This window comes from Anopheles funestus, chromosome 3RL (genome assembly GCF_943734845.2).
Source record: "Anopheles funestus chromosome 3RL, idAnoFuneDA-416_04, whole genome shotgun sequence".
In the NCBI taxonomy this organism is placed as follows: domain Eukaryota; kingdom Metazoa; phylum Arthropoda; class Insecta; order Diptera; family Culicidae; genus Anopheles; species Anopheles funestus.
The window spans coordinates 81,357,575-81,369,993 of NC_064599.1; the positions used below are offsets into that span (position 1 = coordinate 81,357,575).

The window sequence follows — 12,419 nt, forward strand, 5'->3', positions numbered from 1 at the left end:
CTTTTGTAACGGTACCGCTTTTATGCAATAAAAGTCACTCACCAAAGCGCATTGCTCGGCATATCCAGCCCGCAACAAAAAAATCACCCCAATAAAACATTCATACTCATCCCAGCGTTGGGTGTTTGGCGGCATTACATTGGGGGTTGAAATTCCTCTCTGCCACGCGTAACTTTATGCTGTGGTAAGAGCTACTAAATTTCTCACCTCCCGATTACAATCTGTAATCCGTTTTTGCCCCCAAAATTGTGGTCGTCTAAAACTATGCAATTATCCTTCCAACAGTCGAGTGATGGTGGAAAACGGTAGCACCAAAAAGTGTGGGATAAAACTTTTGCTAAAACCCTTCAAAAACTGGTGAGGTTGCATCCGTAATGTAATTTCTGAGGTTGTCCCAACTTGTACCGGGGGGTTTAGCCCGGTGTTTCTCTGCAAAGCATCAACCCGTCTGGTAGCATACAGAGAAGAAGAAAAAACAGCTTCTTTTGAAGGAAATCGTAGCTTGAAAGACACGGACGAGGTAAAGTACGAGCTCCGAGTGGACAGAATCAAAGCTTAAGCTAGGAACTTATCCTATTAATTCCAACCCGGTTTTGTGTCTGCCCATGCTTACTGCAGCTCGCTTTGGCAGCTTCAATCTGCGCATCCAACCACGAACAGGAACACATGTTACCTTAAACTGCAGGAGATGCGAAACGCAACATAAATTATGGTCATTTTATTACCGAACTTGTGTTGCGTTGGTTTTCTTTCTCGGCAATAAATTGGTCTGCAACTGGTTTTCGGTTTGAGAAAACTCTCTACAAAAATTAGGCTAAAAAAAGCAATACTTTACCGTTATAACATTAGAAACCGTACAATTAGAAAAGTCATATACCCACAATTATTGCTATACGATAACGCCTAAAAGTATGCAATTCCGTCAACAAAACTATATTGTTTAAGAATTACCTGATTGATTACTGTAAGAGTTAGAAGTTAGACACATCTGTAACGAGACCAAAAACAATATGTATTATCTTTTTCATTCGTTTTGTATAATCAATTTACAACTCTGCCTTGTATAACAACACCACTGGATTGTACCAATACCACTACTACCATCATTCAATTTCCAAAAGCTAGTTATGAATGGTTTAAGCCCTTCCACTATGTGCCATGTCCATGTGGCAAACAAAAAAAAACGAACGATAGGTTACTAGAGTAATCGGTAGCAAAAAGTGAAAGGACCTACATGGACTTTACTCCTTTATGTACTCTTAATCGATTGCAAAACGTGGGGTTCATTCTGAACCGTCTCTGTAGCTACAAATACGGACGTGTGTCTGTGTGCTTTAACACACGTGTGCTACCGCTTGCGAACTCACACCAGGAAAAACCCGGTACGGAACGAGCAATAAATCATAATGAAAATTTTAATTGGAAAATTTTGATTTATATCTTTGGAAAATTTCATCAATTAGACAAATTTAGTGGAAAACGGTATTTTTTTATCGCTTCTGTTCTTTTTTCAACTGGCACAACGGGGAAACCTGATCGAGAAAAGAGCTAGAATCACCCTTTTTTGTGATGCAGAAAAAAGAAGATAAGCCTGCTTTCGCTACCAGCTTGAATCTGTACAGTTTGTGAACAACGCTGTCCAAAACATGGAACAACACAAAAAAATCGCCCCCACACTAGGCCTATATTAATTGAGAACTATGAACATGAGGAAGGCTGATAATAATTGGATAGGGTTCGATGAGAACGGTCCATCGATGATGATTTTCGAGGGCTTTCCTTGCCTCATGCAGAATGGGGATTTCGATTTACTTCATCCGTAATGCAATCGATCGGTATCGGGCTAGTTGTAATCCTTCAATATCGGGTAACCATCGGTGCCTTCCGGTTAAACTCTGTGCGAATATGCATGTGTACGTAGTGCGAGGATTTATTTATGTTTTTTTCCACTCTCTTTAACCATTGAAGCCACAAATTGATAGTGCTCAACGGCGACGATGATGATGATGATGATGAGATGCAGCTCTCGTAAAATATTTCACACACAATAAATTGTCGACAAATTGCATCATTTCCTGGGCCGGACGTGCTCAATTGTGGTGGAAATATGAAAGGCCCGGGAGTTTTACGTTCCTTAGTTGGCAGATAATGATGATACTGGAAAGAAGAAAAAAAACAAGTTAAGCTATCACTTAGCATGGTAACACACAAACACACTCCCCACTTCGCACTATAACACTGGAAAGGGAAACACATTCGTTCGATCAGGAAAGTTTATTCAATGCTTTTCTTTTTAACGAATCGAGTTGGCTTCTGGTTGCGTTCGATTGTTCTGAAGGCCCCCCCAAAAGCGAGGGAACACACGCTCAGGATGCATCATATGATTGCGGTTGCATCGGATTTTGCATGCGCAACCTAAATGCTTCTTGGCCATACGATCGTTTCGGTTGTTTGGAAATGGGATCCCTGCACAAGCACACACAGCCCAAACCGCAAATGGACCAAACAGACAGGAAACTTTCACCCTTTGATGGTTCCTCGCCTGAGAAAGGCACACCGGAAGTATGCTGCACTGCTTAAAGTTGCAGATGATGATCACTTGTAGACGGATATTTACGGCTGTTGGTTAGCTTTTTAGATTTTTGCATTTGGGACAACCATTTATTTTACCTCTACCAACACACAATCTAAGGGTGAAATAGTTTTTACAACTCTGTACGATTCTAACCACAAAGCAAGGGAAATATCGAAACACATATCAGTGTGAATTTTGACCCCCCCGAAGCACCGAATGACCGAAAAGAACTTCAGCTTTGCATGGTGCGGTTAGCAACTAACTATTGTGAATAAATGACCTTTAAAATTTATACAAACGATTCAACTGACTCAAATTAGAACATGCGAATAGTAATGTGAAGATTTGTTTAATGTCATTAAATGCTTTCTGGCAGTTTAGATCCGTGTTTGGTTATAGAACGCCTAATAGTATGCAATCATTGATTTTTAGTTAACTTTTGAATCCTAAATCTCTTCGTATAAATGTCAAAAGTAACATTGTTTTGCATACCTTCACCAGCTTTTGCGTAATTTTTTCTCTTTATAAATTTATTGTTCAAAATAGCTTTACTTACAAAATGAATTCTCATATCACCAATTCTAACCTTTTTCTGTTTTTTTCTCTCTTTGTTTTTATTTCAGGTGAGATCCATCAGTAAGACAAACACCATCCAACAACGTTGAGTGAGTGAGATCTGTAAGGAAGGCTATCATTCATTCAGCCGAGGAATGACCGAAAGGCATACCCACGGGAACGTACCCGAAAACTTGAGCCAACCCAATTTATGTCATCCTGATGGGCAAATTTCCTGCCGAACGAATTTCCGGCCAGTGATTGAAAAATCAAACCGAAATGGCTAATTTGCGATACATATCAGCCAGAAAAAAACAGCTTTTCCCTGTTTTCTTGATGCTGGCCGGTATCTCTTTCTTTCCGTCGCTGCCTCTACAATACTTTCGCTGCGGAACGATATACCGACAGATGTGCTTGCAACTGCTGTCCTTATGTCCTTATGTCCAGCCATCCAGAGGGAGGCAGTTAATATGATGTGTGTGTGTTCTTAGGAACACCCCTGATATCCCTTAATGGTTCCATTTCGATCGACATCCAAAAACGGTTCGGAGTGTGGCCATTTTCACGTACTCACCATAACATCTAACGACAGCTTTTTCCATGCCTTTACTGTATCATTATATTTTTTGTTTGCATCACGAGTAAATCATTTGCAGCTTGATTTTCCTTTTTGCTCGCTGCCCACAACGAAAGCTACCCGGTAGTGACAAACGCACGTTCATGCCCCCGTTCTACTGGCAGAATGTAACTGTTAAGCAAGAAATTAGTATTCCGCCGGTGTAAAGTTTAAGGATTATTTCTTCAACTGTTCGTTTTTACGACCATCGTTCCACCCGACCATCACGCTATATCGTTTCGATCTGGCACGGGCAGAAGAAAAATCGGTAGGCCTTAAAAAAGGGCCTTCCAGCAGGACGACACCATCGACCCAATAGACAACCGTAGTGCGTGCGGATTATGTTATTATGTTGCACCCGGGGTTGCTGATTCTTTTTTTTCCGTGAGTGCTCCCCTTCTTATTTTCCCTTATTAAATTGTATTTGTTTCCTGCTGATGGAGGCAGATTCTGGAGAACCAGAGCTTCGATAAAGGAAGCTCCCAATGGTTTTGCGTGTTTTTTGGTAGTGCTCCCGTACATTTGTCGTGGGGACGGATTAAAGAGTAATAGGCTCGGGTGACAGCTTTGGCTTCCTTCTGCTGTGGCTTTTAGGAACCGAGTAGCTACCGATACGCTTACATAACGTTGTCGAATTTATTCGTACAGCTATTTAATTTCATTCTGGATTTTACCGAATGCTTTTACACCAGCAAAAATTTCGGGAATTTAATTTAAATTGGAACCAGTTTCTTCGGGCCAACGGCAAAGGGTATACTGAGCATGAAAAATCGCTAAATAAGTGGATCGCTTTCGGTTGAAACTTATTCGTTAAGCAAAATGGCAAAAAACGGCACAACAGAACCAGCTGTAGATTGCTCGATTTTTATTTAATCCACCACTAATTGAACACAAAGATTCTTAAAACCCCACTGGGGGAACGTAGACGAAGCGTGCAGTACACAAAACGCCCTTAAGAAAATGCATAATTTAGTGCAAAATTTCATTCCATTTCTACGGGGTTTTCCTGTGTTCTATCATCCCTCCCCATTCGCTTCGACTCCCTCAGAGACTATCGAAACGTTGCATTTTACCTCTCAATTTCCATTATCGAAGAAACACCATCATCACACAAGGTGGAGGGTTACACATCGTCACATTTCACGGCTGGTCGGAAACAGTGGAAAACGAATATCGTTACCTCCATCCAAAAATCAATCGCTTTGTGTGTCCCTTACCTCCCAGCCCGAACAAGGTAAGAAAACGGGGGTGAAAAACTTTTCGCTTCAGTTAAAAGTAACTCTTGCCTACCTCTCTAGGGGCAGGTGAAATGTGAACCAACGCTGCCAAACCCGGTATTGCCATCGACATCTTTATGGTGCCTCCCGGGGGACTCGTTGGTACTGGATGAGACAGTCGTACCGTACACGGGGATTGTTCTGTTTCAGTCAGCAATTTTACCGGATTGTTACCGTTCACGTTGGGAGTTTTGCTTATGCCATGCAATAGGATACACTTTATAATCTTACTTTATTTAATACATGATTTTATCTGCAAAAACTTAGCGCCAGGGACAAGAAGTCCATGTAATGCTGCTGTCGTACGAAATTGCTTTTCAATTTGTTCAAGCTTGTAAACTTTACGATCGCCATTTGCTGAGCTGATGTGTATGTGTGTGTGTGTAAGTGTGTGTTTATGGAAGGATCCGAACAAATGCGCCTAACAGTATGCTTCACTGCATTGCACCTAATGACATCCGCTATCGAAGCTGTCAAAGTCCAGGAGAGGTTAAAATTCTTCGCCAATGCTTATCACTCGATTGTGTCCAATTTCCACCCTTCAACGGCAGCTTATCGCTTAGTCGCCTACCTCATCTGCTTCCTTCCACGGAAGCTCAAACATCGCCACCGTACACTGGAATGGCGTCGATAAAATCTCGGACTGTTTCGAGCTCAGTTTTCTTACGTGCTATAATCCACGATAAATGTGTCCACTTGAAGCACTAACATAAGGAAACATTTCTCGGGTTAAGCCTACGGAAGGCGAAAGATATTCCCCCCCTTTTCCTTACACACCGATTAGCCAACGTACCATCCAGAAAAGTGTGTACTTGGGGGCAACATTTTCGGGCACTAACGGGCATTTACCTCATGGCATGATAGATACATCCGCAAGATAACTCGTCTCGCTTGCCCTCTGTGTGTAGGCATTTTTTTTTTCGATAGGATTGTAAGTATGGTGGAACGCTTAGGCAAACTTCCGCCACCGAAGTTTGAGGTGGATTATGAGCGACAAGTGTCCTATCGGGGGTTGAACCATTCTTTTCTATGTTGCTGGCTGTACCAGCTATGCATCTGGGGAGCCGTTGTTCGATAGTGATGTGATGCCGCTGGCTGTCAGCTATCGGCAGACAGACAGACGTACGGGATTTTCTTCGTACCAGCGCCCTTCGGAAAGGGCCCCATTTGATGGCCGGAAGGATCGCTCAAGTGCCAGGCAAACGACCGAACGTCTAAACGACTAGGCGTTTGTAGTTTAATGGATATTGCCCAGGCTTACGGTGGTTACGGGGCCGGCAATTAACGTCGCGTGTGACAGTGTATCGAAGCACGGTTATGTAGCGTTGATGGTTGCCTGTTAACTGCATATGACTATACATACCACTAGCGGACAACTAGCGTCGTTTCGGTAAATTACTGTTCGCAGTGCGGTGCTTGAGAAATAGTTTTCCTCCAGGGGGAAGTTCTAGCACATCTCGTCGGATGGAACATCAGGTGTAGAATGTGGCGTTTTTGGAATAACTTCAATCGATGGTATTTATGCGAAGCTTCAGTTGGAGAGCGCTTGAAATAGTTTGTTTCTGGAACCGGTTTGTTTCCCCTTTCGCATACATATTGCTCACAGTTAATTGCAAGCCGAAGCGTTATGCCTTGAAAGAGTAAGACTGTTCGGTACGCCTAATGCACTAACGGGTAGTGTTGAGCGGCTGCCAGAATTAATCAGCAGTTGTTGTTGAGTCTTTTCACGCGAAAGCAAAAGGATGGTTTTAATAAAGCTAAACATAATGGCTCTACGGTACCGTGAATTCCCATCCGTTTAGCAGAAGCTCTTGATGGGAATACTTCAACCGATCGGATGTACTGCTCCGGTGACGGTGGTTAAGGATATATACGTTGGGCGATGTCTAGCGCGGAAGCTGTGTGTCTGTGGACTACCACACAATGATAGTAGATCTATGTTGAAAGTGGAAAAATATTGACTAGAGCGCTCTCAGCTATTCCAACGCCTTCTTCCTCCTGTTAAGAACTCCATGAGGTCTACCAGGTCCGGTTGAATAGAAACACACACACACACACGTATATAGTTGTAGAGACAGATACAAACCCACTCCCTTCTTAATCTCTTATATCTCACAACCGCACGTTCATAACAACCCACAACGAACGGCAAAACGGATCACTCTTACAGAGTCGGTGGCTTGAAACAAATATTTATAAACCTTAATAAACCGCCTTCTATCTACGCTGTCCTTTAGCTTCGTCTCACCGTCCACCCATCATTTCCGGTACTGTGAGAAGGTGTTTTGCAGCGAAATACCACAACGGTTTCGTGTGTGTTTGTGTGTACGGTGGGTTAGACTGTGGAGCCACCATCACCAACGGTGTCACCCACTGTCCGGGATCTAGCGTTAGGTTTGGTTTTGTGAAAATATTTACCAACTTGTGGACTCCGTTGTACGGGTATGATGCGGTCAGTATCAGCGTACCGATGTCTAGCAATGTGTCTATCCTAACTCTCCCATTACATGAACCGTGTAGACGGCGATGTTGAGATGGTTCTTTCACTTTTTGCTATTGCTTCCCGCCGTAATGGAGACCTGTGTGTGTACACAGTTTGATTCAATAGCAACAGCCAGCGGGGTTTGGTTATTTTCTATTGCAACAAATTAACTTAGGTGAGTGCTTACAAAACGAGGAATGATAGGAATATTAGATGAATGGTACAACTCAGCAGATGGAGACGCCTGGTGGTTTACTGGATCAAATAAAATGCCAGAAAATGCAGGCCGAAGCTACCTGGAGCAGTAGTGCCGTAATAATAGAAGTAAAGTTCAGCACTTTTACGGGTCACTTAAGTGTGTTTCAATTTTTGTAAACTGTAATAAAAGGAGAGTTATTTTAAGTGCTTGTCTATTCGCAAGCATTTTTGAAATTAAACACTGTGAGTAAAAAGTTAGTTAAAAAATAACGTAATTTTGATTCATCGTGTATATTAAATTAATCCCTCAGTGATACATTCCCTTATTTTAAACCTCAATAAAAACATGATGTAATCATCATACCCAAAACCCCTCCCAGCTAATTGTAATCTACTGTGCAACACCCTACGCATCAAGCAGGACAAATCGTTTTCCTCCTGTTTGAATTTTTAAAAACAATTCCTCCGCTGATCTTCTGGCTGTGGTTCACTAACTCGCAAAAAAACAAACAACTTCACAACGGATCACTCTCTTCCCCGTTGGAACGTAACAAAGCACAGGAAGGAGAACAAAAAAATAATAAAAGAACTACCCCACGCTTAGATGCGCTGGCCACAAGAATCATAAACTTCAATAGCAGACGTGTAGCAAAACAAACTTGTTGATTAAATTATCTTTACCCACCCAACTGGGATGTTGGTCCGGATGCCGCTTGCGTCTAGTTGCAGGTTTTCTGGTGAGTTTTTCTCGTCCGTAAACAAGCGAACAGGAAGTCTTTTTTCACAGCTACCGTAGGTGTTTTGTCGTGCTCTTCTCGATGTTTTTTACCGTTTCCGAGCGTCCTGCGTCTACGTCTTAGAAGGTTTAGTAAATGAGCGAACGGTAGCAGCAGCAGTGGCAGTGTTGAATAAAATGAGTAGAAAATTAAGCTCTTCGTCGAAACACAAGCGCATAAGGTTGGGCCCGCAAAAACGCAAGCATCGCAATAATTCATCCTTATATCGTACCACCGTGTCGCAAACGAAGAAGACAAGAAGGTTCGCATCGAAAAACAAAATAAAAAAACCACCGTACCGTCATGCAAAAGGAACAATAGGTTCCGAAGCGTAGCAGAAGCTAGTCTATCGGTACACACCCCCCGGGGGGGTCCGAAAGACACCGAGAGAGGGCCCAGAATTAATGACACTTGAAAGGACTGGCACTTAATTTCTGTCGTATGAAAACACCCTTTTGTTCTCGTTCCGGGATGGGTGGGTGTGTTGTGTTTTTTGTATTTTGCTTACTCTTTTTTTCCATTGGTCTTTCCCGCTCTCGTTCTTATGCTTTCAACATGTGCAACAGGACGACGATTTGACACTTGGTGCTCTTAATGCATACCGTCAGATGGCGCCCTATCTCGCTTTAGCTTTGTGTACGTACGCTATACCGTTCGGTTGTCCTCATTTTTGCCCTGCCTACACTAACCACCGTTCCATAAATCTTTCTCTCCACTCGGTGATCGTTTGCTCATGACCTCTTGAACAACAAAAAAACCCCAAGATTCTTTAGCTCGTCTCGCAAACCTCCGGCACTGGAGGGTGTCGTATAATGCAGCAATAGGTGTAAATGCAGCACACCCACTGTATGCAGCTGTTGGAAAAACACCGGAGATCCGGTTTTTGTTTTGCCGCCCTATGTCCTATCATCGTCGTCATCGGGCGGTTTCGAAGCGACACAGCAAACCGTTCACACGATGGCTCCGGACGTCCTGTTCGGAATGAACGCATTAAGACGAACACACCGCAAACCGAGCATTAAACGACACACGACGAGAGCAATTTTGCCACCGGATCGTATCGTCAGTCAGTGGCCGCAGGCTGATCTAGTGTCGGGAAACAGTAGGAAAGCGGATGGTACAAATGAGAAACACCAGCACCAGCACTATGAGAAAGCATTCTTCAAGTGCAAACAATATCATGGCCAGAAATGGGGGGGGAAACTAGAATGGCCACTGTTGCATTCGAGGAAACAACTTCGAGAAAGAAAGCAAACGTTGTGAAACGCTGGTTGGGATTGCTTGTCTTCTTTTGTGTCTCTTCAGCCCGGGTTGCTTTGGACCACTCTTGTTTTCGCTAGCTTGAAAACAGCAACAGAACAAACGACTTTGCTGCAGGTTCGGGGAAAGTGTACAACGACAACTGAGAACATCATAACCTTTCCTCAAATAACATATGTTTATTGCCAATGAATGCAAAGGCGTGGAATACAAACCGGAAGCAGTTCCGAAAACGAAAAGAAAGGTCATTTCATTGCTGGAGTGCGCGTATTTGTTTCGTCTCAAAATCAAGTCTTTCTTTCTCACAACTCTCAGAACAAAAAAGCCTTTTCTATGTGGTGTTGAAAGGCACTTGGGAAACAAAATGGTTCCATGGATTTTTTTTCGTCCTGTTTTCCTTTTCCACTATATTGCTTGGTCCTTGGTCTTCCCAAACCACTGGCCGGACTTGAGTACTTGTTGAATTAGCAATTGAAACAAACAAACAAACACACATACACATACGCAAGCGTGGTGACAAAAGTGTTGGGAAGCTGCAGACGATGTACAACGCCGTTTGTGCCATCGTCAACCGGAAACGTTTGCTGGTGTATGGCGCGCTTGCACGACGTTTCCACAGTCCTTTCGCAGGCGTTAGGGTGTTTGAGTTGGTTTTTGTCGAGTCGTGACGGTATGCACTGTTCGTGACCAAATGGCCATTTGGTTCGCTTTTTGGTAGGCGTTAGCAACTGCCAAGCCCCCTTTTTTTGCTTCTCCTTGCATGCAACCCAGTTCCGGAGCTCTCTCTCGCGGCAGATTGTTTTGTTGTGCTGTGGAAAATAGAAGGAACTAATCACTCTCGTTTGCTTCCAAGGCCGTACCGCAGCGGGTGATTTGTTTAATAACGTTGCGAATGTTTTATTCAAATGCCGAGCGCATGGAAAAAGCATAATGCAGTCAATGGGTATGTTGTAGGAACACTGTTTAGGGAGGGTATCAGCCAAGTTAGCAAGAATTTATTATTAGTGCTAATAAGGGGGAACATTATTCTATTCAAACAGCTTGCTTACTGCTTAATTCATGCAATTACTGTTGTGTTTTTCTTTTTTTACAACCCGATAGAATAAACTCGAGTTAAACAAGCTCATTATAAACCAATTCTGATAGCAATGCATGCATTTAGGCGCAAGCATCTTCACACAATAAACAGCCTAAAGTTATGCAATGCAATTTCCTCATTGATGAGAGGAATTGTTTGTTTAAAAAAAATGCGTAATTTTAATTTTCATATCAAATCTGATGGAAACTTTATCTTTGAAACGTTGAGATTGGCAGTTGTGTTTGTATTGCAAATAAACTATGTTAAACAAACGGTTCAATTTAATCCTGGAAGACTCATAAATAAGTCTCTACCTTCCTAACGTCCGCACTCCTCATGGAAACGGACACGTTAGCCCATTCATTTCCAAAGCCCAAGAGAGATATTTCTTATCCGGATCCTTTCTCCGTACACACCCCCTCTCTCTCTCCCTCACTGTTTTTTTCAATTCGAACAAACCGACCTGTGCTAATCGTTAATGGATTCCGCAGATGTAAAAAAAGCAGATCCCACACTGACCTCGAACGTGTCTCGGTTCGCAAAAGAGCGGCACCAAATGGATACGTTATAAATTTCACCCATCGACACACGGAGCAGTATAGCAGAACGAGCAATTGGAGTAAGACAATAGCAGAAGAAAAAATCTTCACAGAAAACCAGTAAAACTGACCGATTCAACGAACCGAACGGAAGGAAAGCCATCCGCTTTTACTTTTACTGCCCGTTCCGGTGCGCCAGGCGCCCAGAGTATGTCTAGTCAGCTTTATTGCCCTTACGCGTCTGGCTAGGGCATTGCGTTTCGCTTTTAGTATGCACCGTTACTAGCGCGCTTCCGGTTCGAAAGTTCTCGGACACATTCGACGAAATGACGGACGTAATTTCGTTCTGGCGCGCCAAAGCAACGATTAGAATTTAATGAACGTCGTACCGGTTGGTTGGATGTGTTGGAATTGTAATGGAGTTCTTTTCCCGTTAACGTTGTCGTATCGTGGTGGTTAACATGTTATGCGAAGCGATCAGCAAAGAAACTAGTTTTATTAGCATCGTTTTGAACCATCGGCATTTATTGCATGAGAAATGCTATAAAAATAAGAAAAAAGTTTATTCACCAAACTTTTATCCATCAAAATGCCTATCATGCTAATCGAGTTTAAAAGATCGCTTTTTATGGAATAGTTATGTTGTGTTTGAAGGTTGTATCTACCTAATTTTAAAGGGTGCTAGAAAAAATAAATATACTCGCTTAATGCTTGACTTATTGCTATTAGCGCCTGCAGGTATACAACATGTAATCAAAATGTTCTAGTTAAGCTAGTTAAAACATCAACATATTGAAACATCTAAAAACTATTTCACAAAAGACTAGTTTAGTGACACTTTGTTGATCACTAGCATCACCATCGTAAAGGAAGTACTATCAGGTCTTTCTTCTGGAAAAGAAATTTGGTTAAGCGAGTGGTTCACTTTTGCCAACTTAATTTCCTACATTTTGTCTCACTGGCATTTCTACCCTGCCCCCCTACCCCACGTCCCCACCCAAGTTCTGTGATCTAACGGTAAGAATTTCAGTTTCACTTTCCATAATGGTGCAGCAGTCTGTCG

The 12,419-nt window shown here is 42.6% G+C and overlaps 1 protein-coding gene across 21 annotated transcripts in view; it reads left to right on the plus strand.

The window, feature by feature from the left end:
- Positions 1-12,419, plus strand: part of LOC125768057 (protein muscleblind) — a 333,799-nt gene that overhangs the window by 269,950 nt on the left and 51,430 nt on the right. The window lies entirely within an intron of this gene.